Raw genomic sequence first — 27,118 nt, forward strand, 5'->3', positions numbered from 1 at the left:
TCAAGACCCAAGTAAGATGGCCTGGTCTCCGGCTGCAAAGCTTGTCGGTTTGTGGGGTTTCTGTTCTGTTTGTTTTGTTGGTCTTTGTGGTTAAATCTGATTATATACAAGTAACACGTGTTTGTGGTGAGGCAGGTGTGTGGCGGTTAAGAGCTAAAGTACTAGAGTGTTTGAATCCCAGCCCTGCCACCCCAGCATGGGATCCTGTGCCTCAGTTTCCTCCTCTGTCAGTCGGGGAGAACAGCAGTGCGCATGTCACGGGCCTGTTGGGAGAATCAACGAGGAAGGCACACGGAACATGCTCGGGACAGAGCGGCACATTGCTGGCCCTGCCCCGGGAAGACAAGCAGCTGGGCATCATGGGAAGGTATGACCATAAACAAAACGGGGATCCATCTAGTGCCCTTGACCAAGCTCCCTGCAGGCAGGCCTGGGTCACATCCACCTCCGCCTCCCCAGTGGCCAGGACAGGCCTGGCATCTACTAATTGCTCTGGAAATATCTGCAGAATAGACAAAAGACTAAATGAACACAGACATGATTTGCATCCTTTGTTCCTACAACGCCATGCTGTGGAGACCAAGCGTCATTCCTGGATATTCGAAAACCCCCAGGGCCTGGACCTTGTCGAGGCCCTGCTCCAGGCAGTGTGCAAATACTCACTTGTCAAATTCTCACGATAATCTAGAAGGTAGATACCAGTAGTGTTCCGGTTTTACCGATGAGGAAACTAAGGCACAGGGAGGTTGAGGAACTTGTGTGAGGTCACACAGTGAGGGTGAGCGGGGACAGGGAACCGCAGTGGGCAGGCAGGAATCAGGGGCTGCTCATGAGGTCTGCTGGGGGAACTTGTGGCCCCACCCCCTGCCCTCAGGACAGCTCCCACGTGGAACAGCCAGATGCCCTTGGCGGATGGGGCATGGGCAGATAAGGCAGCCCAGGCCCCTCTCCTAGAGAAAGCCAGAGGTTTCCGGCTTCGACCAAGCAGAGTGTGCTCAAGGCACATTTAGGGTGGGGTCCGGTGTGCTGTGTGACCTCGGGAGCGACCACCCTCCCAGACCCCAGGCTCCTTTCCTGAGGCAGGACCCTGTCTCCCGGCCTTTTGGTTCTGGGGCCCAAACGCCAAGTCACCATGAGTTACCCACTTGAGAGGAACCAATCCCACATCTCTTCCGCCACTTGCACACTCTGAGGTACAGATAGACCCTTGGGGGGCCCAGGGGAAGTGGTGAGGCCTCCGCACTGGGGGTGCCTGAGGTTCCCAGAGGAAGGAGGCCCCTTTCCTCTGGGGAGCCGCTCCTAACCTCAGTGGGGACTGAGGGCTTGTGCACGAGAGGCACCAGGAAGGATGCTCACCGCCCCAGCCCTTCATGCTCCGGGGGGTCCCCGACTGACTTGGCATCTCGCCCCCAGGCTGTAGCCCCGGCCCCGCGTCATGTGTCACCGTCTTGGCGCTGGTTCTCCCGCATCCCCAAATCCTCCTCAACCGGAGCACTCTCCCACCCCTGGGGCCGTTCCCTCGGGGGGCCCCTGCCTTCCAGGGCCCGGACGCCGGGGTCTGGGGTGCACCCTCCTCCCTGCAGCCAGAGGCGTCTCTGTAAACCACGCGGGCAATGGGGGCCTCGGCTGCTTCGCGCTCCCCACGGAAGACTGGAAACGACCTCCGTGTTCGTGGGCGGGGGGGCGGATGAATAAATGACGGTCGGTGCCCCACGGGACGGCCGCGCAGCTAAGCAGCCCAAGCAGATGCACCGGTAGGCCCAGGGAGGGCACGGCCAGGGCAGACTGTCCTCTGGGCCTCTCGGGACCTCAGTTTCCTCAACTGGAGAAGCGGGGCAATGACGCTCCCTAAGTCCCGGGGTTGGTGAGCGGGGTAAATGAGCCAGCGCTCGCCAGGGGCCTGGTGCGGCATCGGCGGGAGTGCGCGTGAGTTACGGTGGTTCCCTAAAGGAAGCTGGCGTGTGCGTGTGCGTGTGCATGTGCGTCTACGAGAGCACGCGCGTGGGCTGTCGAGGTGCAGAGAAAGTTCTGGAAGGATTCCAAGTTCTTCATGATGTTTCATCCAAAAGGTGTGGGACAGGGAGAGGAAAATCCCTTTTTTACTTTATGTGCTATATCACTTGACATTTAGAAATTACTTTGTCAAGAATTGTTTTTTAATGAGACTTAAAAGAACACACACACACACTGAAGAGCTTCCCATGACTCCCCTCTGCATGAGGCCTAAACCCCTCTCCCGGGTCCACCGGGCCCTGCACAGTTACAGTTGGTGCTGTTGCCCTCTCCCATGGCCCCTCTGCTGGAGGGCACCAGGCTCTCCCGCACCTCCTGACCTGGCCATGCCCCCTCCCCAGGCCCACAATCGCTCACAACACCCAGAAGAATCTGGGGAATAAACTGCTCTTCAGTCACAGCACACCGCCCCTTCCTTCCCTACTCTGAAGAGTGTCCCCTCCACTCCTTCTAAGGGCAGAGGGAGGCCAGGGGATTAGGATCTGAGAGTGAGGAATCCAGTCAGGCCTGTGTTCAAATCCTGCCTCCACGACTTACGAGCTAAATCTTCTTGGGCAAGTCACTTTGTGTCTCAGCTTCCTTATCTCTAAAATGGGGATAATAATAAACCTAACATCTGAGGATCAAACGAGAGAGGCCATGTGTCAGGCACAGAACAAGTACTCGAGGAACAGCACACAATGGTGTTTGCTGGCATTATTAACTGCAGGGGATAAGAGGAACAATGCAAGAGGAGGCGGGCGTTAGGTGTCAAGGCCTTGAATGCCGAGCACAGAGCTGAGAATTTTACGTGCAGTTGATACTCAACTGTCCGGACAGCACAAGGAAGTAGGGACTATAACTGCCCATTAACAGATGGGACCACAGTTCAGAGAAGCCAAACCTTGCCTGAGGCCACACTGCAAGTGAGTGCACCAGGGCTGGGATGCTCGCGGTCTAGGAGAGTGGCATGAGGAAGCACCTCTAGCGTACCGCCCACTTGTGCAGACAGCCCCCACTGCTCCAGGTGCATCCACACTCCACCACCTCCGCCTGCCTGACACAGAGGCAACACCGGGGTCAGAGGCCAACCTCTGACATCACCGACCATAACTCTGGACCTTCCAGGGAAACAGAAGCATCATAAAAATACAGGCCTAGAGCTAGAACGCCAGGTTCAGAGGCCAGCTTGCCACTTCCTAGTCATGCAGCCCCAAGGGGGCCTCCGTCTACCCCTTGTCAAAAATGGGAATCAGCATAATCGTTCCCACATAACTAGTCTTGTTGTAAGAAAACATGAGGTAATGCTTAGAGAGAGCCTAGCAGATAGGAAGTGCTCAATGAGTATTAGCTATCATCATCATTACTGTGAAAGACCTTTTTTAGATCCTTGTTCTTTTTTTTTTAAGGTTTTATTCATGTATGTATTTGAGAGAGAGAGAGTGTGTGCGAGCAAGGGGAGGAGAGAGGGAGAGGGACAAGCAGACTCCACGCTGAGCACGAAGTCCCAGATGGGGCTCAGTCTCACAACCTTGAGATCATGCCCTGAGCCAAAATTAAGAGTCGGATGCTTAACCAACTCAGCCCCCAGGTGCCCCAGATCCTTGCTCTTTTGTAATCACTCTTACAATGAGGGAAAGGCTTCCCAGATTACTACTATGTGCCAACCTCTGTGCATGGCCTTGGAGGGACTGTCTGGTGGAGTTCATTAGGAGCCCAGGCCTAGAAAAGCTAATTCACAGGGGAAAGAGTGCAGAAAAGACAAGCATGTCCACTAGTTAACCTTGCTCTGAGATCCTTGCCAATCCAGTGAGCTAAGAATAAGAAATGGAAGTAATAAAATGAAATTAGAAAAGAGAAGACAAGTGTCATCTGCAGATGTATTCAGCACATATCTGGGAAATCCAAGAGAATCTGCCACAAAACCTTTAAACAAAAAGAAAATTAACTAAAGTGGAAGGAAATTAAAAGTTACTACCCCCAAATCAATGATGTATCTATATACCAACAGCAATCAGAAAAGAAAATCAGGAGCTCCTGGGGGCCTCAGTCGGTTAAGCAACTGATTCTTGATTTCAGCTCAGGTCATGATCTCAGGGTTGTGAGATCAAGCCTCGCATCAGGCTCTGTGCAGAATCTGCTTGAGGATTCTCTCTCTCCCTCTCCCACTGCCCTTCCCCCTGCTCACGCTCGTGCTCTCTCTCTCAAATAAATAAATAACTAAAATCTCTTTAAAAAAGAAAAGAAAATCAAAGAAAGCATTATGAAAATATCAATTCTTCCTAAATTAATCTGAAAATTGAATGTGACCCCAATAAAACCCCAACAGGATTTTTTTTAAATCTAGGTATATCAATTTTAAAGTTACAAGTAAACGTAAATGTATGTGAGTAGGCAGAAAAACCCTAAAAAGAGTAATGAGGGGGAAACAGCCCGACCAGATAGTGACAATTACTATAATTAAAACTGTGTCATGTCAGCACAAAAACAGGCAAATCAGTGCAGAGGGAGAAGCAGGCTTCCCACCGAGCAGGGAGCCCAGTGCAGGGCTCGAAACCAGGACCCTGGGATCATGACCTGAGCCGAAGGCAGACGCTTAATGACTGAGCCACCCAAGCGCCCCAAAGGTAGATTATTTTTAAGATAGAGCTGAGATCAATGACCTGCCATCAGGAAACAAAGTTGGGTTTCAAACCTACTCCATATGCCTATAAATTCCAGATCCGTCAGATTTAAAACACATAAAAATAAAACCAAAAAGCTTAAAAAGGGGAGCAGAGAATAAATTCTCTAATCTCGAAATGGGAAAAACATTTCTTAACTAACAGGACAAAACCTAAAAGTCATTCTTAAAATGATAAATCTGTCAACATAAAAATCTAAAATGTCTGCATGGCTCAATAAATATCATAAACAAATTCAAAAGGCAAACAACAAACTAAGAAAAATATTTGTAACTCATATGAGAGACAAGGGTTTTCCCCTTCATATAGAATGAACTCCCACAAAATAAGAAAAATAATCACAGATAGTTTACAGCAAACCAAATGGCTCTTCAACATATGACAAGATGCTCACCTCACTTATAAGATTATGCAAATTAAACGTACACAATTTCTCCAACCACAGCAGAATACACATTCTTCTCAAGGGCACATGGCACATGGAACATTCTCTGGGATAGACCATATTCTAAGCCATAAAACAAGCCTCAATAAATTTAAAAGGAGTGAAATCATAAAAAGTATATTTCCAACCACAATATAATGAATTAAGAAATCAATAAGAGAAATTACAAATATGTAAAAATTAATACACTCCTCAATAACCAATGAGTCAAAGAAATCATCAAAACAATAGAAAATACTTTGAGGTGAATGAAGATGAAGACACAACATATCAAAATGTATGGGATGCAGTAAAAGTAGAACTTACAGGTTAATTTATAGCTGTAAATGCCTATATTAAAGAAGAAGAAAGAAAAAAGAAATAAAAAAGAGGAAAGATCGCAAACCAATAACCTAACCTTCCACCTTAACACAATAGCAAAAGAGAAGCAAATTAACCCTAAAGCAAGTAAAGGGAGGGAAATAAAGATTAGGGCAGAAATTAATGGCATAGAAAATAAAAAAACAACAGAGAAAATCAATAAAACCAAAAGTTGCTTCTTTAAAAAAGATCGACAAAATTGACAAAACTTCAGCTTCACTGAACAAATCAGAGAAGACTCAAATTACTAAAATCAGGAATGAAAGACAGAACAATACTACAAACCTACGGAAATAAAGAAGGTTATAAGGGAATGCTATAAACAATCCTACTCCAACAAATAAGATAACTCGGATGAAATGGACAAACTCCTAAAAAAATACAAACTACCAAAAGTGAGAAGAAATAGGAAATCTGAATAAAGCTAAAACAAGTAAAGATATTGAATGAGTAATTTTAAAACATCTTACAAATAAAGACCCAGGCCCAGATGGCTTCACTAGTGAACTCTACCAAACATTTAAAGAATTAATACCAAGTCTTCACTAGGAACACCATCCAACTTGTTCAAAGAAGCCAGCATTACCCTAATACCAAGACCAGAGAAAGACATCATTTAAAAAAATAATAATAAATAAGGAGAAAACTACAGACTGCTATCTCTTATGAATATAAGATATAAAAATCTTCAACAAAATACTAGCAAACTGGATTCAACAACATATAAAAAAAATTATACATCATGACCAGGTGAATACAAGGTTGGCTTAACTTCCTGAAAACTGATTAATGTAATATACCATACCAAATAGAATAAAGGACAAAAAACACAGTAATCTCAATAGATGCAGAAAAGGTATTTAACAAAATCCAACACTCTTTCATGGTAAAAACATTCAACAAATTCCCTGGAAGTGAATTTCCTCAATCTGATAAAGGGCACCTGTGAAAAACCCTATCTAACATCATACTTAAAGGTGACTAGCTGAATGCCTTCCCCCTAAGATCAGGAGTAACACAAGGATGTCCACTCTTACAACTTCTATTTAACATTGTACTGAAGGTTCCAAGCAGGGCAATAGAGAAGAAGATGAAATAAAAGGCAATCAGATTAGAAAGGAAGAAGTAAAGCTATCTCTGTTTGCAGATGACATGATCTTATATACAGAAATTCCTAAGGATTCCACTAAAAAATTATCAGAACTAATAAACAAGTTCAGCAAGACTGCAAGGTATAAGATCAATATATAAAAATTAAATTATATTTCTAAACACTAGCAATGAATAATCCAAAAATAAAGAAATAATTTACAATATCAAAGGAATACTTAGGAATAAGAGTAACCAAAAAAGTGCAAAATTTACACTCTAAAAAACTTCAAAAATTGTTAAAAGAAATTAAAGAAAATCTAAATAAATGGAAAGACACCCCACGTTCATGGATTGGAAGACTAAACATCGCTAAGATGGCAATATTCCCCAAATTCATCTACAGACTCAATATAATCCCTATCAAAATCCCAGCTATCTCCTTGGCAAAAATTGACTAACTGATCCTAAAATTCACATGGAAGGTCAAGGGACCCAGAATAGCCAAAACAATCTTGAAAAAGAGAAACAAAGCTTGAGGGCTCACTCCTCTCAATTTCAAAACTTGGGGAAAAGCTCCGGTAATCAAGTCACCATGGGGGCAACCTGGCTGGCTCAGATTTGGTAGAGCACACAACTCTTGATATTGGGATGGTGAGTTAGAGCCCCAGTTGGGAGTAGAGATTACTTTAAATGAATGAATGAATAAATGAATGAATGAATGACACCATGGTACTAGCATGAAGACAGAGGTATAAATCAATGGGACAGAATTGAGGGACAGAAATAAACCCTCACATTTACATACAGTCAATTGAGTTTTGACAAGAGTGCCAACACCACACAATGGAGAAAATACAGTCTTTTCAACAAATGGTGCATACACTGGATATACACATGCAAAAGAAGGAAGCTAGATACCTTCCTCAAACCCTACACCAAAAATTAACTCAAAATGGATCATGAACCTAAGTATGCAGAGTAAAGCTGAAAAAATTCTTATAAGAAAATATACGTATAAATTTCACCACCTTGGTTTCTTAGACATGACACTCAGGGCATTAGCAACAAAAGAAAAAAAAAATGGATAAATTGGATGCCATCAAAATTAAAAACCTTTCTGTCCAAAGGACACCATCAAGGAGTAAAAAGAATTCACAGAATGGGAGAAAATATTTGCAAATCATATAGATGATAAAGGGCTCTATACCTAGGATATATAAAGAACTCTTACAACTCAACAACAAAAAGACAAACAGCCCAATTGAAAAATGGGCAAAGTATTTGAATAGACATTTCTCCAGAGAAGAACTACAAATGGCCAATAACTTCATAAAAAGATGCTCAACCTCATTAGTCATTAAGGAGATGCAAATCAAAACCACAATGAGCCACCCCTTCACGCCCACTAGGAAGGCTATAATTAAAAAGACAGATAACAGCAAGTTGTTGGAAACCTCATACATTGCTGGTGGGAACGTACAGTGGTGTTGCTGCTTTGGAAAACAGCCTGGCATCTCTTCAAAAGATTAAACATAGAGTTACCATATCATCCAGAAGGTCTGCTCTAGGTATGTACCCAAGAAAAAAGAAAACATTCACATAAAAACTTGTATGTGAATAGTCATAACAGCGTCATTCATAATAGCCAAAAAATGGAAACCACCATATGTCCAGCAGTTGATGAATGGACAAATAGAATATAGTTACTATATCCAGACAATGGAATATTATTTGGCAAGAAAAAGGAATGAGGTACTGATGACATGCTATAACATGGATGAACCCTGAAAACATGAGGCTGAGTGAAAGAAGCCAGACACAAAAGACCGCATTCTGTATGATTCCTTTATATAAAAGGTCCAGAATAGGCAAATCTATAGAAACAAAGATTGGTTGTTGCCTAGAGCTAGAGGAAGAACATCTGAGGGGGAGTGGAGTGACTAATGGGTACACAGCTTCTTTCTGGGGGTGATAAAAATGTTCTAAAATTGATTGTGGTGACAGTTACACAGCTCTGTGAATATACTAAAAACCATTAAATAGTACATTTTAAATGGCTGAATTGTTTGGTATGTGAACTATATCTCAGTAAAGCTGTGATATTTTAAAAAAACAAAACACTACAGCAGAGGGCCACTGTTCAACTATTAGATTGGCAAAGACCCCGAAATTCTATAGCAACCCGCACTGGGGAGAGCGAGGGGAGCCAGGGGGTATGGTGCCAGGTCGCATCCACACAACCTGCAGGGAGGACAATCTGACAGTCGCCATCGAAATTACGACCGCATACACCCTCTGACCCCGGAGTTTGGGATTCATCCTAGAGGAATCCTCCCATGTGAATACTAAGTGTATGACTGAGGATCTCCATCACAGAACTGTCTGCGAGAAGCAACAGACAGGAAACAACCAAAGTATTCTTCACTAATGAAATAAGGCATGGTCTCCATCCACACAATGAATACTATGCAACCATGAAAAAGAAAGCAGCGACAGCAACTGATCCCCAACGTATCCTGTCAAGAAAACACAGTCAGGTGTAGAACAGGGTACACCACATGCTATCATGTGTGTGTGTGTGTGTGTGTTACATGTCCCTCCATCTCCCTGGAAGGACACACCAGAACCCGCGCCCCCAAGGGTTGCCTCTGGCAAGGAGACCTGGGTCCAAGAAAGGCTTTTCCCTGTCTTCCTTTGTACTTTGAATTTTTTTTTTTACTGTGGTGTGTGTTAATGCTTTTTCTTTTCCTTTTAAGAAAAAATACAGGCTTACCTGGTCTCAAGTCCTGGTGCTCTCTCTCTCATACCTGGGAAAGTCACTTCACTTCTCTGAGCTTCTGGGTTCTGCAAAGAGAGGGATAATAATCATATCTACCTTCAAGGTTGTTGTGGAGGGGTAAATAAAGACAGCCTGTGCACAGGGCTCCCCGCTGTGCCTGGTGCCCATTCAGGGCACGGTCCTTGTTGTTTATCAGTAGGTCACCCTGTACACCAAGTTGGATCGTAACAGGTGGCAGCAGAGAGCCTCAGACCAAGTGTGCAGAGAACCAGCAATCCTCTCTGACCGGGAGAAGCTGGGAAAGGCTTGCTGGGAGAGGCGGCATTTGAGAAGGACTTCAAGGATGAGAAGGAGTTCCACAAGCAGAGATGACTGGGGACGGTGCTCCTGGCAAAGGGAGCCATGCACGCAAAGACCTGGAAATAGGAAAGCCCTGGGTATGCTCTCAATTGCTGTGCATTCGTTGGATCCTTCCACTAAGCTTAGCTGAGCACCTGCTATACGCCAGGCACTGTGGTGGGAAAGAGGCAAAAGCCAGGTGGCTACACCAGCCAAGGGAGGACTTACAGACAGTACAGTGATGGGGACAAGGAGGGACTGGGCAGAACCTCACATCCAACTGCTCAGAGAGCAGACCAGGAAAAGGAGGCTCAGAGAAGGACAGGGGTGGCCTAAGGTCACACAGCAGGTTCTCGACTTCTGAAAAGAGCTCCACCCTCTCCCTCACCCCACAGGCCCGGAGAAGAAAAAGCCCACGGGGGCCCTCCTGATGTGTACCCCTCAGAAGGTGGACACACACCATCTAAACTGGGGGCCCCACAGAAAGGAGGGACAACTGGTTCTCAGATGATAACAACGGCTGGTTGATGGGTTGATGCACTCCATGCATGAATCCCAGTGAACCCACTGCAGCCCTATGTGGTCAGCCTGTTTGGCAGATGAGAAAACTGAGGCATACGGAGGTCATAGTGCTTGCCTAAGGTCACAGAGCTCATAAGAGGCAGCAACCGCAAGGGGACTTGAACTGTCTGGGCTCTGTGGCCTCGTGTGCCAGGGCCCCACCCCCAAGGGAGCCACCAACAGGACCTACATCAGCAGTCACAACCCCCCTCAGAAGGACCCAAGGTGGGAGCTCTTCAGCCAGTCCAGGATTGTCTCCTGATAACAGAGACCCAACCAGGGTTGGGGAAGAATGGGCGGCAGGTGAAGGTTGTATCAGGAATGTGTTGGGGTGGAGGAGGGAGGAGGTGGTGGGGAGGGAAACAGCCCATCGGCAGCCATCAGTCCTGCCTCTGGAGAGAGGGACTGGAAAGGTCCCATCAGGCACCTGCCTGAGCCAGGTGGGCTACAGCATGGTGGTTAGGGGGTCCCCCGCCGCGGCCCATGGGAGGACCCTGGGTAAATGGACCAAAGCCTCCTCCAGTACCATGGAGGAGTACCAGCCCATGGTCACCCCCAGTACCAGCCCATGGTCACCCCCAGGCAGCAAAAGGCAAATGAGCTAACCGATGCAGAGCCCTGAACGCAAGGGCCACGCTTCATAAACGGGGTCCTTACTACTGTGAACGTGATTGTTCCCATTATTGCTTAGCTCTCTGGTTCTCACCAGGACCCAGCTATGCGGGGACGATCAGCCCCGTCTTGCAGAGGAGGGGACAGAGGGAGGCTCAGAGAAGCCAAGTCAGCTGCCCCGGCCACTATCCAAGACAGAAGCAGGCCCGCTGGGGCTCCGGGGGCTCCGGGCCTAGGCCACCGTCAGCCCTTCTCTCCAAGGCCACTGGTCCCAGCTGGTCTCTGTCAGGTAGTCCGCACATCAGGGACTAAGCAGGGCTCCGTGGCCAGTCCGCTGGCCATATGGGGAAATAGAGGCCAGGACAGGCAGCGTGGCCGACCTAAGGCCACATAGGGAGTGAACATGGGACCCTTCCGAACCTCCAAGGCGGGGGCCCCAACTGCCGCCCCCTCCCTCCTCACAACAGCCCTGTGGGGCAGGACCACCAGCACTGCCCTGTCCACGGAGGAGGCCGGAGGAGCGTGGCGAGGGTGTCAGTCCAACGCTCCCATTTCACAGACGGGGGCTGCATCCCTTTCCTGCCTCCCCTACAGCCTCCCACACTCGAATGGAAGCAGGGGTCTTCACCTGAGTCCTTCTTTCCTTTCACACTCTCAGAAGAATTACCTGTCAAAGTGGGGTGTTTTCCTACAAGTGGTTCGGAATATGGAAAAGACTCTGGCTCCAGAGTAGGGGAATATGAACAATGACAGTAGGATTAGCTAGTATGTATTTAGGATCTACTACGTGCCGTTCTCAGTACCCCATTTACAGATGAGGAAACTGACACACACTGATTAAATGATGGGACTAAAATCTCACCTCTTAGCAGCTAACTGGCAAGTCCCTCCCTCTCGGAGCTTCCGCCTACAGGGAAGGGCCCAAGGAAGGAGCCTCGGCTGGGCTCTTCTTGGTAGGGTCTAAGGCCACCTCGGCTCCCTCTGTAGGACTCAGTTCTATCGGCAGCTCCAAAGCAAGCTGGTGGCATGGACTGGGGCATGCTGACGGCCACACTTTCCCCCCTCACTTCCTCCCACCTAGGGTTCCCACTACCCCTTCAAATGCTCCCAACAGCCCTGAAGTGAGCCATGGCCACAGTCGGGTCACACATGAGGACATAAAGTCTCCAGGAAGCTGCCCAGCCAGGAAGTGAAGACCCAGATGCCAACACAGATCCGAGTGATACCAAAGCCCATCCTGTCTCCCCTGGACCTATTAGGAGGCATGGGAAGGGCAGTCTAGGAGGTTGGCACAGCATGTACAAAGGTCCTGAGGCAGGAAGGTCAGATGGGCAGGGGGGTATCAAGTGAGAGGTCTGGACTGTATGGGTCCCAGCTTAACTAGGTCACTGCTGGTCTTTGGCCCAGGCCTGAAGAGGTCTGAAGGAGGCCCTAGAGGGATGTCTGGCAATTTAGATCAGAAAGGCTTGAAAAACTGAGAGGGGAGGCCATGAAGGTTTTCTCAGGCCCCTGAGGGTGTGGGGTGGGGCAGGGTAAAGTTACTGAGCCTTCACCCACAGCGATCCTGTCAGCACAGTAACCTCCAGCTCTCATGGGCTGGAGGGGCAACAAGGGTCCTAAGCCATGGTGGACTTCCCAGAGGAGGGGGCATCGCAGCTGAGGTCCAAAGACTGGGCAGTGTGTGAAACGAGGGAGGGAAAGTATGATCCAGGCAGAAGCGACGGCTTGGGCAAAGGCCTAAAGGTAGGATCATTAAGAGAAAGGAAGGGAGCTGGTGAGTGTTAAGTCCTGCAGCCTCAGTCTCCCCAGCAGAAAATTGGGGAAAAAGACAGGCACACAGTGGGTGGCTCCAGCTTCCCCACACCTACTTCCCACCATCCCCCCACCCCAAGGCCCAAGAGGTCAGTCACTGGAAGGGAGTTGCCAGGTCCTCTCGCCCATGGGAGCATCTTGGGGCCAGTGAGGTCAGCGGGCCTGGGAGGTTTCACCCATCCTACTCTGGCCTCTACCCCAGAGCCTAGACCAGGCAGCCCGGCCAGTGGGTGAGCAGGACGGCTCACAGGCCAGGAGGTCACAGGCCAGGAGGTCACAGCCCCAGGGTCAGGGAGCCTTCGTGAGACATCATCCCCCTTCACAGACCAAGAGCTGAGGCTCAGAGGTGGGGGCGCCCAGGCCCGGGGTCACACAGCGAGGTGAGTCTGGCCCCTGAATGAGGGTGTGGGCATCGAGACTGAAGAGAAGATTCTCAAAAGGCACTAGGCCCAGGACAGGCAGGTTTCAGGGACCCAGCCAGGTCCCACCTGGCTGAATGGAAGGCCTCCATCAGAATCGCTGTGTGATCTCAGGCAAGTCACGCCGCATCTCGGGGCTCAGAGGCCCTGGCTTGCCAAGGGTTCCTCAGCAGACACCACTCCCGACCCCACCCCCCACCCCTGGGGCCACTGAGGTGACAGTTTTGCTTTCTCCAGGCCTCTCCAAGGTCGTGTCTCTCGGGGCTCCCGGCTGCCCCACCCCCACTGGCCGATGGCTGATGGGCCTTGGGGGGACAACTGCCAGCCAGAGGCCTCTGCCCACCGCACTCAGGGACTCACAGTGTTCGCTGCTCCCTGCCAGCAGGTCTGCCCCTCCGCTCTGGGAACACAGAGTGCCCCCTCCTCCCCACCCACACCCAGGCAGGGACTCCCTCTAGAGACACTGGTGGGCAGGCGCACCTGGTGGCCCAGGGCCCTCCACACAGTCAGCCCTGAGCTCCACCCCCTCCCCCAACCGCGAAGCCCACCACAGGTGGCCCACCCTGGATGTGTGGCCTCGGGCGTGCAGCCCTCCCTTCACTTAACCCATGAAAGGATGCCTCTGCCAGACCCGAGAGAGGGGGCATCTGAGCCTGAGGTTGGGGACAGCGGGTCGGTTGGCAAGATGGCCTGAAATCTCCTGCTGCTCACAGGATGGAGGCCCACTGCTTTCTCCTTCCTCCCTCCCCCTCGGCCCTCCCTTCAATTTATAATCACCCTCTAGCCTTCAGACTTGGCACATACTGTCCCCGCCCCCAAAGCTTCCCCACCTGCCCCCCTTGACCTTTCACAAACTCCAGGGCAAGGAGGGAGGGATGGAGCGAAGGAGGGACGAAGAGATGGGGGAGGAAGCGAAGGAGGGCAGAAGAGATGGGGGAATGGAGGGAAGGAGGGAGGAAGAGATGGGGGAGGGAGGGAAGGAGGGAGGAAGAGATGGGAGAGGGAGGGAAGGATGACTGGGTCCCACCAGGGCCCCGGACCATGAAGAGGTACAGGCCTGGCGCTGGGTCTGTCCACCCCCAGAGGCTACACCCCGACCACCCCTGTCCCCGGCCACTGCCTGACGCATCCCCGGGGCAGAGCTTCTGACCTCCCTGACATACACAGGGCAGTGTGCAAGTCGGACACAACTCCAGGCCCCAAGCCCCACCCGGCACGGGCCCGGGCACAGAACGGGGACCAGGGGATGTTTGCTGAGTGAGCAAGGAGGGAAGAGCGAGCCAGGGGCCATCCACGGGCCAGGGCCGCCGCAACATGTCTGGGCCCGAGTTCCTGGAGCAAACACACTCAGGGCGGACAGGCCTCAAACCGGCTCTGCCAGTGTGGCAGGGGCGGGGCAGGGCACTGCGGCTCGGGGGCTCGGGCTGCGGGGATGCCGCGGGGGACAGGACCCGCAGCCCGGGGGACAGGACCCGCAGCCCGGGGAAGGCAGAGGCCAAGTGGACCCCGGAGCTCCCACTAATCCCCGCCCCATAGAGACAGAACCATTCCAGCCCCTCTCAGGTTTCTTCCTGGGCAGGAAAGGGAACCCCCTTCCAGACTCCAGGCCCTGCCCTGCCCGGTAGAGTGCAGGCTCCCTTCCCGCTAGGACCTGTCTCCACCTGTCCCCAGCCTAGAAGCCCTAGAGGGAAGGAGAAGGGCCTGGCCCGGAAGTGAGTGGCGCAGGCCGCAGGCCACCTGGTGTAAAACCCTGCTCTGTCCCTATGGCTGCTTCGTGGCCAGCTTCCCCACGTGGAAAGTGGACTGGGCATGGATTCCAGGGACCTTCAGGCCCCTGGTGTGGAATTATCTAGAAGAGACCACTTGGCACCTGCAGCCCTGCCCCAAAGCCCAGCGCTGTGAGTGGACATAGCCAGAGGCCAGACTTACACACAGGTCCTTACTCCCCACAGAAACAGCAATCATAAAACTACCTGCTGATCACTTAATGTTCACTGTATGCCTGGCATCAGGCATGACACTTTACATGCATCACTTTACCTGTCCTCCCAACGTGCTGTGAGCTAGGGACCCCCCGCAGAGGAAACTGAGGTCCAGGTCACATGGCAAGTGAGAGTCCAGGCTCCTGACCCCACCCCTGAGGTCACACTGAGCAGCCTCCATCTCCCCAGGATAGCTCAGGGCAGGAAAGAAATCTCAGGTACACCCAGAAATCTTTAGCTGGAACTGGGGAGGCAGGGTCCATATTCCTCAAATCCACAGATCCTCTGAGTCCTGAGAGGCCAAGCCCCAATCCTGTCCCACTGTGTAACCCAGGCCGTGGGTGTACCACTCTTAGCCTCGGTTTTCTCATCTGTAAAATGGGCAGGGTCCTGCCACTTTCACCTCATGTGTGCAGCTGGAAGGCTCAGTCCAGCCCTCAGGACAAGGTGAAGAAGGCACTGGGAATTTGTGCCTCCAGATGGACTGGGGGGAGGGAACGAACATAAACCAGAAGCCACAGTGGTCTGTGGCGGGGACTCAGCCCCTCATCACCAGCAGCCCAAGAAGGAAAGATGATTCCTCCTGCTGCCAGTTCCAAGTCCTGTCAGTCCCACCTCCAAACACATCCTGAAGCCACTTCCCCTCACCACGGCCACCCCCTAATCCAGGCCCAGCCTCCTCCTCCAAGCTGGCCAACTGGGGGCAGAGAGCCTTTCTGGAATGTCAGTCTTAACCATCGCTCCAGCTTCAAGGCCCCTACAACACAAAGGACAAAGTCCTCACGGGGGCCTCCCAAGCCCTACAGAGGACTCTCCCAGCCCCACCCCCTCCACTTCTGATCTGCTCGCACTGTCCACTGTTTCCCCTTTCCCTGAGAACCCAGTGCACACACTCGCCCAGGCCTTTGTCCCTGCTGCTCCCTCTGCCCAGAGCACACTGTCCCCAGACTGTCCCTCCTTCACTTCCTTCGTCATGGGCTCAGAGGGCCTTTCCTGGCCACCTGTTCAAATGGCAACACACCCAGCCAGCTCTGTCCTCTCTCTGAGTCTCCTTTCAAAAGCTACCTCCTCACAGAAGGCCTCTCTTACCTCCCCCAGCCCAAGCGGGGACCTCCAACTTCTCCTTCCTAGCACGGCCCACAGCTCTGCAGACACATGCGTCTGAGGCGGACAGGGACCACTCCTGTCTCACTCACAGCTGAATGCCCTGCGGTGGTGTGATATTCAAAACAGTTAACAGCTGGGATGCTCGGCTACTATCCGGTCAGAGTGGACACTGGCCGAAAGCACAAGACCTAGCATGGAGCGGATACCTGGTAATTACTGAACAGATGGACGGACAAACGGATGGGAGGATGGCTGGACGGATGGATAAGTGAACAGTGGGCTTGGGACTTGGGACTTGCCAGGGATGCCCAGGGCCCTGAGAAGGTGGCCCAGAGAAGGGACAGATCCGCCCAAGCTCACAGCCAGGCTCTGGCCTCCGCGGCTGCAGCCAGCCCAGCTCTCCCCCTGCACAACCCGACTTTCATTTCCCATCTTCTCTGTCTGAGGAAGCTCCTTCCCCCGCCCGGGGAAGTGGGTGAGGAGGAGGGGCAGGCGGCCCTCTGCTCCCCGAAGAGGGGGGCACCCAGGCTCCATCTGTCCCGCCACAAAGGGGCTTTGTCCTCGGTGTCTGTGCTGAGCCTGGGGCAGACCGGAAGCCACCCCTCAGCTGCCCAGTAGGTCCCACCACCCCGGTCAGCCGGGCCAACAGCTCCAAAGCCAGACCCCAGGGGCTGGCATGGTGTTGGGCACAGCCCTCTGAAATCTCATTAAGCCCTAGAAGACTCTAGGGTGACCCTCATTTTGCAGATGGGGAAACTGAGGCTCAGAATGACAAAGATACTTGGCCGAGGTCTCCCGGCCCACAGAGAACAAAGCTGGGTTTCAAACCCCTGTCCATCTGGCACCAGAGTCTTTAGCCATGGTTCTCAACCAACCTTGCCTGGAGTACAGACCCTCTGGGTTCAAGAGGGTCGAGTGGCCTTTCTGGAGACACAAATGGACAACGATGTCTAGCCCTGCACCCAAGCAGGGAGACCTTTGCCCTGGCAAGGTTTACCCAACAAGGCAGGGAGGCCAGGCCCTGAACCCAGAGCACTTGCCCCATGCCCAGCCCATGTCCCAGGAGCCTTCGGAATCGGCCAGCCAGGCCCCAACACGTCTCCACCACTTCCTTCCAGGCGGGCTTCCACAGGGTAAGGATGTCCAGGCAGGCAGAACGGGGCTGAGGCCCCCACCCCTCACCTTGCCGCTCCCACATCAATCCCAGACCTGCCATTTGTCTGCCATTTGCCGGCGCCCACCTTCTCTCCAGGGCCACCTCACCAAAGCCACAATGCTGAATGAGTCAGTCCTGCCCAGCAGTCTCTCCTCAGCCCCGGGGACAGCATGTAGACTCCCCGAGCAGGTGCTCAGGGGTCTCCACGGATGGGCACCAGCACCTCTCAAGTCAAAACTCTACCACTCGTTGGGGCTCCAACAAGAGGAGCTGGTCATACCACACCTTCAGGCTCTGGTTCAAGCTCCACCTCCCTACAGAGAACTATGCCCTCCTTTCAGGAATGTCATGTACCGCTTCCTCCAGGAAGTCCTCCCTGGTCTGCTCCCTCCAAGGCCCCAGACCAGGCCCTACCTTCTGCCCCAGATAGGGGTTCTTGATCCCCATCTGGAACCCCAGCCTCCCTGGGCTACCTTCACTTGACAATACTAACTGAGCACTGGAGAGCCAGGTCTGACCCTTCTCTATGTCTTCCCTTCACACCTTTAGCAGAAGGCCTCAGCAAAGCCTGGCAAGGTACTGAGGCCTTGCCTGGTCAACCTAGTCACCTTCTAACTACCTTGTACCTGAGCTGACACTCCCCACCTCCCCAGGCTATGCCTGCACCCACCAGGTGAGTTCCCACCTCCAGATCTTCGCCCAGGCTCTCCCTTCTTCCTGGCATGCCCTCACCATTCTTTTTTCCTTGTGAGCTCCTGCTCATCCTTTAAGACCCAAGCCAGGTGTCACCTCCTCTAGGAAGCCCTTCTGGCCTTGTAATGGGCTGCCACAGTTCCTACAGTGCCTACCCTGTGGTAGGACAACGATCAGGCTCTGTGTCTGCCTCCACCGGAGTGCAGGCTGGTCCCAGGGTGCATCCCTTGGGGTCCAGCAGCAGGTAATCAAGAGTCCAGCTGCCAACTCTCTACCCAGAGAATCCAGGGACAGAGGCCAGGAACAACTCCCAGAGGCAATACTGAGTCCTATTTTGCCCATGCTGCCCACAGATCTAAGGTATGGGCGGAGTGGTGGTTGGGGGGGTGCTTTCTGCAAATGGCCAACTGGTAACCAAACCCACGTCGTTTCTAAAACTAGGGCACAGGAGAGAAACGGGAACAGCAGAATTGTCCCCAAATAGAACTGTGGCTCATCTGGTTCCAGGGCCTTCGGGAACACCTGGCAGGGAGGGGGGTGGGGAGCACAGGTGGCTGCTCGCAAGGCTCTGAAAGGAAATCTGAAGTTCAGAGGGCAGGAAGGTCAACATCACCGCAGCCACGCTGACCCCTGCCCCCTCCCCTCAGGGTCAGTCTAAATCCTGGAAGGTGGCAGTCCACACCCACTTACCCCCACCTAACTACAGGGTGCTCCCTAAACTGTCCTACCTCTGAGCCTTTGCTCACGTGGGTCCTCTGCCTGGAATGCTGTTCCCCCTTCTTGCCAGGCAGAATCCTGCCCATCCTCATCACCGTAACCACCAGCTGGGGCCTTTCTCTAAGGCTGGCGTGGGCAGGCATCTGGCGGGAAATGAGCTTATCCAGTCCTCCCAACAGCCCAGTGAAGAGAAACGCCTGCCCCCATCTCATAGATGAGAAACTGAGGCTCAATAAGAGAAGCCGACTGTCCAGGGCACACAGCAGAGGCGGCAGGTGAGCCAGGTGATGTGGTGGGACCTGGGCGCTGGTAGCTGCAGGGCACCCAGAAGGCCTGGCCAGGCCTGGTTCAGCCTCCTAGACAGGCCCAGGCTTGAGAACTTGGCATAATTCAGGGACAAAGTGCACAGGGCACAGCCCCTGCCAGCCTAGACAGGAGCCCCTACCTCCCCCAACCCCCACCCTAAGGTGGCTGCTGACTGAGGAACCACATTGGTTTGATGTGATAGAGCTATTTCCCCACAATATGCCCAAACCCCACTGCACAGATGAGAAAACTGAGTCCTGGGAGGGGACAGTTTCCCCATCTGGAAAGTGGGATGAGCCCCCAGGAACCTGTGACATCCCTCTGTGGCCTGGTGGATGCTATTTCCTTTCTCTGAGTCTCAGTTTTCCTATCTGGAGCATGGGATTGTCAATCCTTTCCTCTTCAAGTTGATACAAATTATAACAAAATGGCGGCTAACATTTCCTGAGTGCACACTACACGCTGGCTTTGCTGAAAGCATGGTGCACCTCACTTGATCCTTAGAACAAGCCCATGATGTGGATACTGTCATTAGGCCCATTTTTCAGGTAGAAAAGCGGACGTACAGAGAGGTGAACTGACTCACCAAAGTCACACAGCTTTGTGGGTGACAGCAGTCGGAGGTGGAGGAGAAGCCCTGGGGCTGGGGCTGGGGGCTGGGGGGCTTCCCAGAGCAGTCTCCTGGCCTCACCGCCCTGAGAGGAATGCCGCGGAGGGGCTGGAGGAGGGCCAGGGGTCAGACAGAAGGCAAAGAAGGGCTCGGCCTGGACGAGGCAGGACAGGCCTGTAGAGTTCACGGGGCCCTGGGTCCAAATTTATGCACTGGGTGACCTTGGGCAAGTCTCTTTGCTTGTCTGAGGTGAAATGGGGCCGGAACCGCTGCCCTGCAGGATGCTGGGAGGACCCGACCCAGGGCCCAACGATGTGCTGAGGGAGCCAGGGGACTTCTGAAGGAACCCCAGGGGCTGGTCACCACCGTTCCCTCAGGATCACGGTTGCATCTGGGTCTCCACTCAGAAGGGGTGGGAACGTGGGCACAACCTGCCCCTTCTCTGAGTCCTAGAAGGAACCCTCCCAGCTCTGTCCGCTTTGCAGGCCGCGTGGCCTCAGACAAGTCACTTCATCTCTCTGAACCTCCAAATCCTTTCATGGGGCTCTGAGAGAGGGGTTCCTGTCTCGGGAGACTGGGGGTTCGTGGGGGTGGGGTTCGGTCCCATCCACGCAAGCAGAGAGAGCAGCTGGGGTGACCCTGACTTGGGGCCTCGTTTCCTCATCTGCCAAATGAAGATGATTATGACGGTTCTGCCTCCCTCCTGGCCCTGCCGGGGATGCCCAGAGGGGGCTGTGGAAAGCGCTTTGTAAACTGTCAAGTGTGGCACCCGTGAAGTGACGGTCACCGCCGTACTGCCTACGAGGCGAAAAGAATCCTATGACTTGCCATCTGGGGCAGAACGTGCCAGCGCCATGAGGGAAGGCAGAGAAGGGGCAGCGGGGTGCAGAGGAGGGAAGAATGGACTCAGGCTGGGGCACAGAGGGTGGTCCCTATGAGCCTTCTGGAGGCAGAGGCTTCTTAGCCACTGAGACAAGTACTGAGAGCGAGGGCCCACGGAGGCTGGACAACCCAGGCTCACAGGGAGACAGGTGGCTAAAGCGCCGCCTGGGTACAAGAGAAACGGGGGTGCGGCCGGGGTGCGGCAGAGGAAGAGCTCACCTCCAGGAGTCCTTGCTGCGGAGCCCCGGGCCCACCTGGCCCCTCTCTGAGCCTCAGCGACCTCCCCAAAAGCGCCAGGCAGGCCAAGATGCAAAGCCCCCATGGCTCCATCAGTGGTCACCTTCGGACAGATGGACCCATTCGGTGAGGAGGCCGCGAGTGCCGGGGATTAGGGCACCGGGAGGCCTTGACAAGTCGCAGGTGGGCAAGTCACAGGTGGGCGGAGGCGGGAGCTGGGCTCAGGGAGGCTGGACAGCATCGGTGGTTTCCAATCCACCCAGTCACGAGCACTGTCTCTGGTTAACCTTCCCCTCGGCCACGTCCCGTAGGACAAGCCTGCCCCAGGCACAGGCATCCAGTCTCAGCCCCGGGGAGTCCCCAGTCAATTGGCCCGCAATTCCGGTCCCGAATCCCCGCCTTGTCAGGGAACTGCCTTCATAATCACAGGCCCCCGGAACCAGGAAGCACCTGCTGTGTGCGGACTCTGCCAAAGCAGCCCGACAGTAGCCCCTCTGACCCTCACATCACCTTGGCAACGCTGGTCCTGGCACTGTCATCCCCGTATCAAGGACAGGGATACTAGGGCCCCAGGTGACTGTTCTCCCACAATCCTACACAGCAAATGGCAGAGTCAAGATTTGAACCCAGAACCAATGGGCTCCAAAAGCCTTGCTACGTCCACTCCCTTAATGCCATGAGTATCCACTGAGCACCCGTGAGATGCCAATCCGTGGAGCTGGGGGCTCCCTGCAAGATCCAATACTCCAGATCCGAATGGAGATCCAGCCAGAAGCAGAAGCCCAGAAAGTCGGGACCACTTGCCCCCAGCAACACACCAACCCTATTCCTTGGGAAAGATTTCAGGCAAGCTGGGTGCACACTCAGTGGGAATCGGATGCTACAAATCACCCAGAAGCCAGACGTCTGGGCTCACACTTTACTGTGCTGGGAGACGGTGGCCCCAGCCCTTGTCCCCTCTGAGCCTCAGTTTCCTTTCCTGTGTAGTGGGAACAAAAGTTCTGCCCACTCCATGCCGGGGCAAAGGATGGAATGGGCCACCTTGCAGTGACCTGGCTGGAGAGGGCATGACGTGAGGACATCCACATCAGACAGAGTCAAAGGCAGGGCAGCAAATCTGGGTGGGCCGAGAGAAGGTAATCAGGCCTGGACAGGGGAGCTGAGTTTCCTGACACCACCCCAACCCCAACTTCCGCCCCCCGGCACCAGGAGTCGGCCTGTGCTGGCCTCGCAGCCCAGCAGGTCTGGGGACTCAGAGGACTCGTTCCCACAGTCTCTAACAGCCCCACATGGGCTGTTTCCATCTTCACAAGGGAGGTGTGCAGAGGCCGAGGCTCCTTTGGACCTACAGTGGGAACGGGGCCTTGAACACAGGGGAAGCAGGCAGCGGGCCTACCTTTCCCAGAACTGTGATGCAGAGCCAGCCACCAGGTAAAGGCAGGTACAACCTCCTCCCACTCTCCCTTTGGCCCTACTAAGGGTAAGCCCCAGGCCCATTTTACAGCTTCAGAAACTGATTCCACTGCCAGAGGAGGAAGGACTTGAGTCGGGTCTGGGTCTTCTCCACCCCGATTTATCTGGTTAATGTGTGCTAAATGCTTTATTTCAGTCCTCTTGGGCATCCTAGGAGCATGACTCCTATTATCCCACTTCACAGATGAGAAAACTGAGGTGCCCCCAGAGGAAGTACCCGCCCCCCCCACCCCGCCCAGTGGCTTGAGTGGAAACCAGAGTGGTTTACCGTGGAGATAAGGGGGTAAGAGCAGTTGGGGGGGGGGAAGTAAAGGGCTGTAGGGACCCAAGGGGAGAGAGGGTGTAGGAGCCACACGACCCAGGCAGGAAGTGGCTTCTCCTCTCTGGGTCTTAGTATTTACATCTGGAAAATGGATCAATCTCACATAAGGCAGGCTTTCGAGAAGCTGGGCTGAGCTAGACCAGTAGTGCTCTCCCCAGTTGAGCCTCCTTGTACAGCAAGGGCAGAGCAGGACTCAAATCACCCAGCACACGGGAGGCCTTCCCCAGGCCATTCCTGCCCAGACCAGCACCTTCGGGCTCCGTGAGTTCATCCACTAAAAGCCTTCGCGACACAGCCAACGAAGTCACCCAGTGGAACACGGCTCAAGGCAGGTCCCCTTCCCTAAGCAGCTGCCTGATAGGGAGATATTTATTGTCTCCATTTTCTTTTTTTTTTTTTAAAGATTTTATTTATTTATTTGACAGAGAGAGACACGGCTAGAGAGGGAACACAAGCAAGGGGAGTGGGAGAGGGAGAAGCAGGCTCCCCGTAGAGCAGGGAGCCTGATGCGGGGCTCGATCCCAGGACCCTGGGATCACGACCTGAGCCGAAAGCAGACGCCTAACGACTGAGCCACCCAGGCGCCCCTATTGTCTCCATTTTCAAGACAAAGAAAAAAAGTCTCAGAAAGATACAGTGAATGACCCAAAGCTACATAACAAGTGCAGACGGTCAGAACTCAAACACAGACCTCTCTGACTCCTGAGCCCTTATCATACCTCTGGTCTCCAGCTGACCCCTGCCTGCTCCCCACCCCACTTCCAGACTCCAGCCGCCCTGCATGCACTTCCCCAACTGCTGGCTCCCCCCTTTTCCTGCCTTCCTGCCAGTGAACTCCTACTCCACTTTCAAAGCCCAGACTCAAATGCCTCCTCCTCTTGACTCCTGATCTAGGCCCTCACAGAATACTTGGGAGTCCAGCCCACAGATCTATTTCTACCAGGTGCCTTGAACAGCTCTGTACCCCTGGCCTCCAGCATGAGGCTGTTCACACGGGGGACACCGATTAGCCCTTTGTGTGAAGATGAAGGTCGAGCTCCTCCCCAAGGCCCACAGACGGTCCAGCCCTGCTGATAACAACCCCCAAAACACCACCCATTTCACCTCTCACCCACTTTCCTTAATTCTCCACACTCTAGACTCAGAGGCTTTCCCATTGTTTCGCCATAACAACACACACTCCCCCACCTCAGGGCCTTTGCACATGCAGTTCCCTCTGGCTGGCAAGCCCTTCCCCTAGCTCCATGCCTGGCCAACTCCTACATACTTCCTTCAAGATTCCTCTGCAACCCACGCCTCTCTCTCTGAGCCCTTATCGCATCTGTGATTATATATTAATTTATTTGGCAACTTGTTTGCTACTTGGCTCACCGTCTAGATTCAAATATCTGGGAGGCCAGGGACCTGTTCACAATTCCGCAGCAAGGACCTACCCAGGCTGACCACGCTCCACAACCCCAGGGGCCCTGGGAAGTGTCTGAATAGAAGGGAAGAAAGAGCACCCTCCCTCCTTCTTTGTTGAGCAAACTTCTTGCTCTCCCTCAGCACCACCTCCTAGAAGCCTCCTGATTGATGCCCCCTATAACTCCCACTACTAACCCCATCACCACACTGCTCAGCCTGAGTCTGAAGCTCCTAGTATAGAGCAGATGCTCATACAGGGTCATGGATGTTTGCATCTAGGCAGGTTTGGGGAAATGGGGTCAACTGAGGACCAGGGGGTTGGCGGGAGGTAGCTGTCACCAGGTCACTGAACCATCTCCTCCCTGGCTCCTGGGGCTTAGGGGAGCCAGACACCCCACCCACCAGGTCACAATCAGGGAAGAAGCCAAAGCAGGCACGGTGCTGTGAGCTGGAGAGAGTTCATGCTTCAGGAAGAGGCTGGGGAGAGGAGGCAGAGCCGGGCAGCCTTCCTGGAAGAGGTGGGCCTGAAGCTAAGCCTTCAAGAACAAGAACAGATAAGCAGCTCACAGAGGACAGGGCAATGCTGGCAGGCACCTTCAGGATAAAAGCCCGGGGGCCGCCCAGGAGGGCCTAGGCAGGCAGTCAGCTGAGAGAGGTGACACATTGTAAATCACTTCCCTGGGTGGAAAGACCACATCACCAAGGCACACCACATCAGCACACCACCAGAAGGGCCTCGTGGCTTCCATGCAATCACTCAACAATCAGTATAGTCTTTTCCGACACTGTTGTGTGCCTGGTCCCAGACTGGGAAACCCCTGCTCTCCCCCAACACTGGAGAGGGGTGCAAGGCAGCCAGACTGGGGTCTCTGAAGTGTAGGTTCTAATTCCAGCTTCAAACTGCGTGGGCTTAGTCAACTCACTCCCCTCCCTGAGCCTCAGTTTCTCCATGCGGCCTATTTTATACTTAAGACTGACTAAGGCCCAAGGAAGCAGTGAGTGGCTTAAGGCCACACAGCTGCTGGATGGCAGGACTGTGCTCGAGCTGTCTCCTTCTCAAGGGGTGATGAGGTGGCTTTTCGGACACCAATCCATCCTCCTCTGGACACGGGCCCACTAGGACCAGCACCCTCAGCCCCCACCCATTTTAGGCAATTCATCCAGTGAAGCGCCCATTTATTGAGCACCTACTACACACCAAGCTCCTTCATGGAGATTCCCCCATTCCACATGTGGGGGCTCGGAGGGGCCGTCCCTTGGCCCAGGTCACCCAGTGAGACAAGAAATCTTGGTGTCTTGTCTGCCCAGCCAGGAGGTTGAGAAGGGGGTCAGTAACAGGACCAGCCTGGCCTCTTGAAACAAGTCTGATATCAGTGGCACTGTGGCTGGGCCTGGACTTCCCCCAGGTAACCCAGGGACCACTGCCCCCATTGTGGAGGTCCTGAAGCTCTGGGACCCCACCTGGACAAGGCTCACTTGTTCTGCCCACTGTCCAGTCAGAAGGCCCCAGAGGCGGACCTGATACCCCATAGGTGAGCCTCTTCTGTTCACCCCCATCCTTCCACCAGCCCAGGAGTCCCAGCCAGACCCACTTGCCACTGATCAGAACCCCCAGATCAGAGAGGGTAGGCAGTCATCTGACCACACAGGGCAAGGCAAGTAGTTGGCCCTGCTGGCACTCAAACTCACCCCCAGCTGAAGCCCAGGCAGGGAGATTGACCCGGTCTGGTGGAGAAAACCCAAAACTTTTGCCAACTTCTGAGCAGGCAGGCGGCTGGGCCTGCCAGGGGCGAGGCTGGGGGCTGGGGGCAGTGGGGACCAACAGTGTGGCCCAGTCCCTTCCAGACCGGCGGCACCAGGCCCTACCCGAAGCCCCAGGAGGATAGGGAGGTCCTGGTGCCCGGGCCCAGCGCCCCTGGCTCGGCGCCCCCAGGCCCACCCTGCCCGCCCCCTCTCCACCTCCCATCCCCGGCTGGGGGGCGCCAGGCCCGGCAGCCGCGGCCAGAGGCGGCGCCGACAGGCTCAGATTTCAGATTTGGCCTAGACCTGGCCCGGGGGCTCGGCCCGGCTCCTGCTCCCAGGGGGCTCGTAGGGGAAGGGTGAGCCGGAGGTGGTCCCCGCGCCGACAGGACCCCCCGGAGCCCCCCGCCCAGCCCCCTCCCCCCGCGGCATCACAACAAAAGGCCGCGCCGGGCAGGTCCCCGTGCGCCCGCCCGGCGCTCGGGGATCGCGGCCCCGACCCGGCGGTGGAGGTTGGAGGGGTGGACAGGAGCCCCCCGCGGCCCGGCGATCCGACGTCACGGTGGTCCCGGGCGGGGGCTGCCCCATGCCGGCCGGGACCGGGGGCCCGCGGAGGGGCGGGGGGCGCTCACCTGGGCCGGTCGGCAGGCGGGCGCACCGGCAGACAGACGCACGGGAGGACAGATCGCCGCACGGCCAGGGGGTCGGGCAGACGGCGGCCTGGCCGCTCCGGCTCCCAGGCCGGAATGGATTCCGGGCCGGGAGAGACAGATCGAGAGAGAAAGGGAGGAGGAGGAGGAGGAGGAGGAGGAGGAGGCGGCCCGGGGAGGGGAAGAGGAGGGAGGGAGGGAGCGCGCGAGCAGGGAGGAGGGGCCCGGCAGGCCGCCGGGAGGAGGAGGAACGAGGAAGCGTGCGGGGACGGATTCCCCGCCGGTGACCTAGGAGAGACCCACACGCGGGCCCCCCACCCCACTGGAGCCGGGGGTCCGGGCGGGGCGGGGGCAGGGGGCGGAGGCACAGAAACCCTGCCCCCACCCCGCCCCGTGAGAGCGCCCCACCCTGTGGGACCCCAAAATACCCTCAAGCCAAAATGCCCTCCCTAACCGCCCGCAGCCCACCCACCCTATTTACCCCCAATTCACTTCTTTCTCAATGACCGATGATGATGATAATAATAATAATAATGTCAGCACTCATGAAGCCCTCACTCTTTGCCAGGCACCATACTAATGACTCAGGTAGACTTTAGGATCTACAACACCTAGGCTGGGCAGACTGATGATTATCCCCATTTTACAGATGAAGAAACTGAGGCACAGAGAAGGAAGGTCCAAGGCCCTGGACCCTGGCCTTGACCTGAGTTTCCCAAAGTAAGGACTGGGGCAGGGGGAACA

The 27,118-nt window shown here is 54.0% G+C and overlaps 1 protein-coding gene across 3 annotated transcripts in view; it reads right to left on the reverse strand.

Moving 5' to 3' along the window:
• Positions 1–26,634, reverse strand: part of SRC (SRC proto-oncogene, non-receptor tyrosine kinase) — a 48,552-nt gene extending 21,918 nt beyond the window's left edge. The window contains exons 1-2 of one of the 3 annotated variants that reach the window (XM_031028535.2): positions 26,357–26,634; positions 9,347–9,417 (exon numbers count right to left, since the gene is read on the reverse strand). The gene's annotated coding sequence lies outside the window, so the exon portion shown is untranslated. The remainder of the gene's footprint in view (positions 1–9,346; positions 9,418–26,356) is intronic. The other 2 variants (XM_031028536.2, XM_006733642.3) reach the window with 2 other exon arrangements.
• Between the last annotated feature and the right edge of the window lie 484 nt (positions 26,635–27,118).

Source organism: Leptonychotes weddellii, chromosome 10, assembly GCF_054177405.1.
Source record: "Leptonychotes weddellii isolate Sample4059 chromosome 10, ASM5417740v2, whole genome shotgun sequence".
NCBI lineage: Eukaryota > Metazoa > Chordata > Mammalia > Carnivora > Phocidae > Leptonychotes > Leptonychotes weddellii.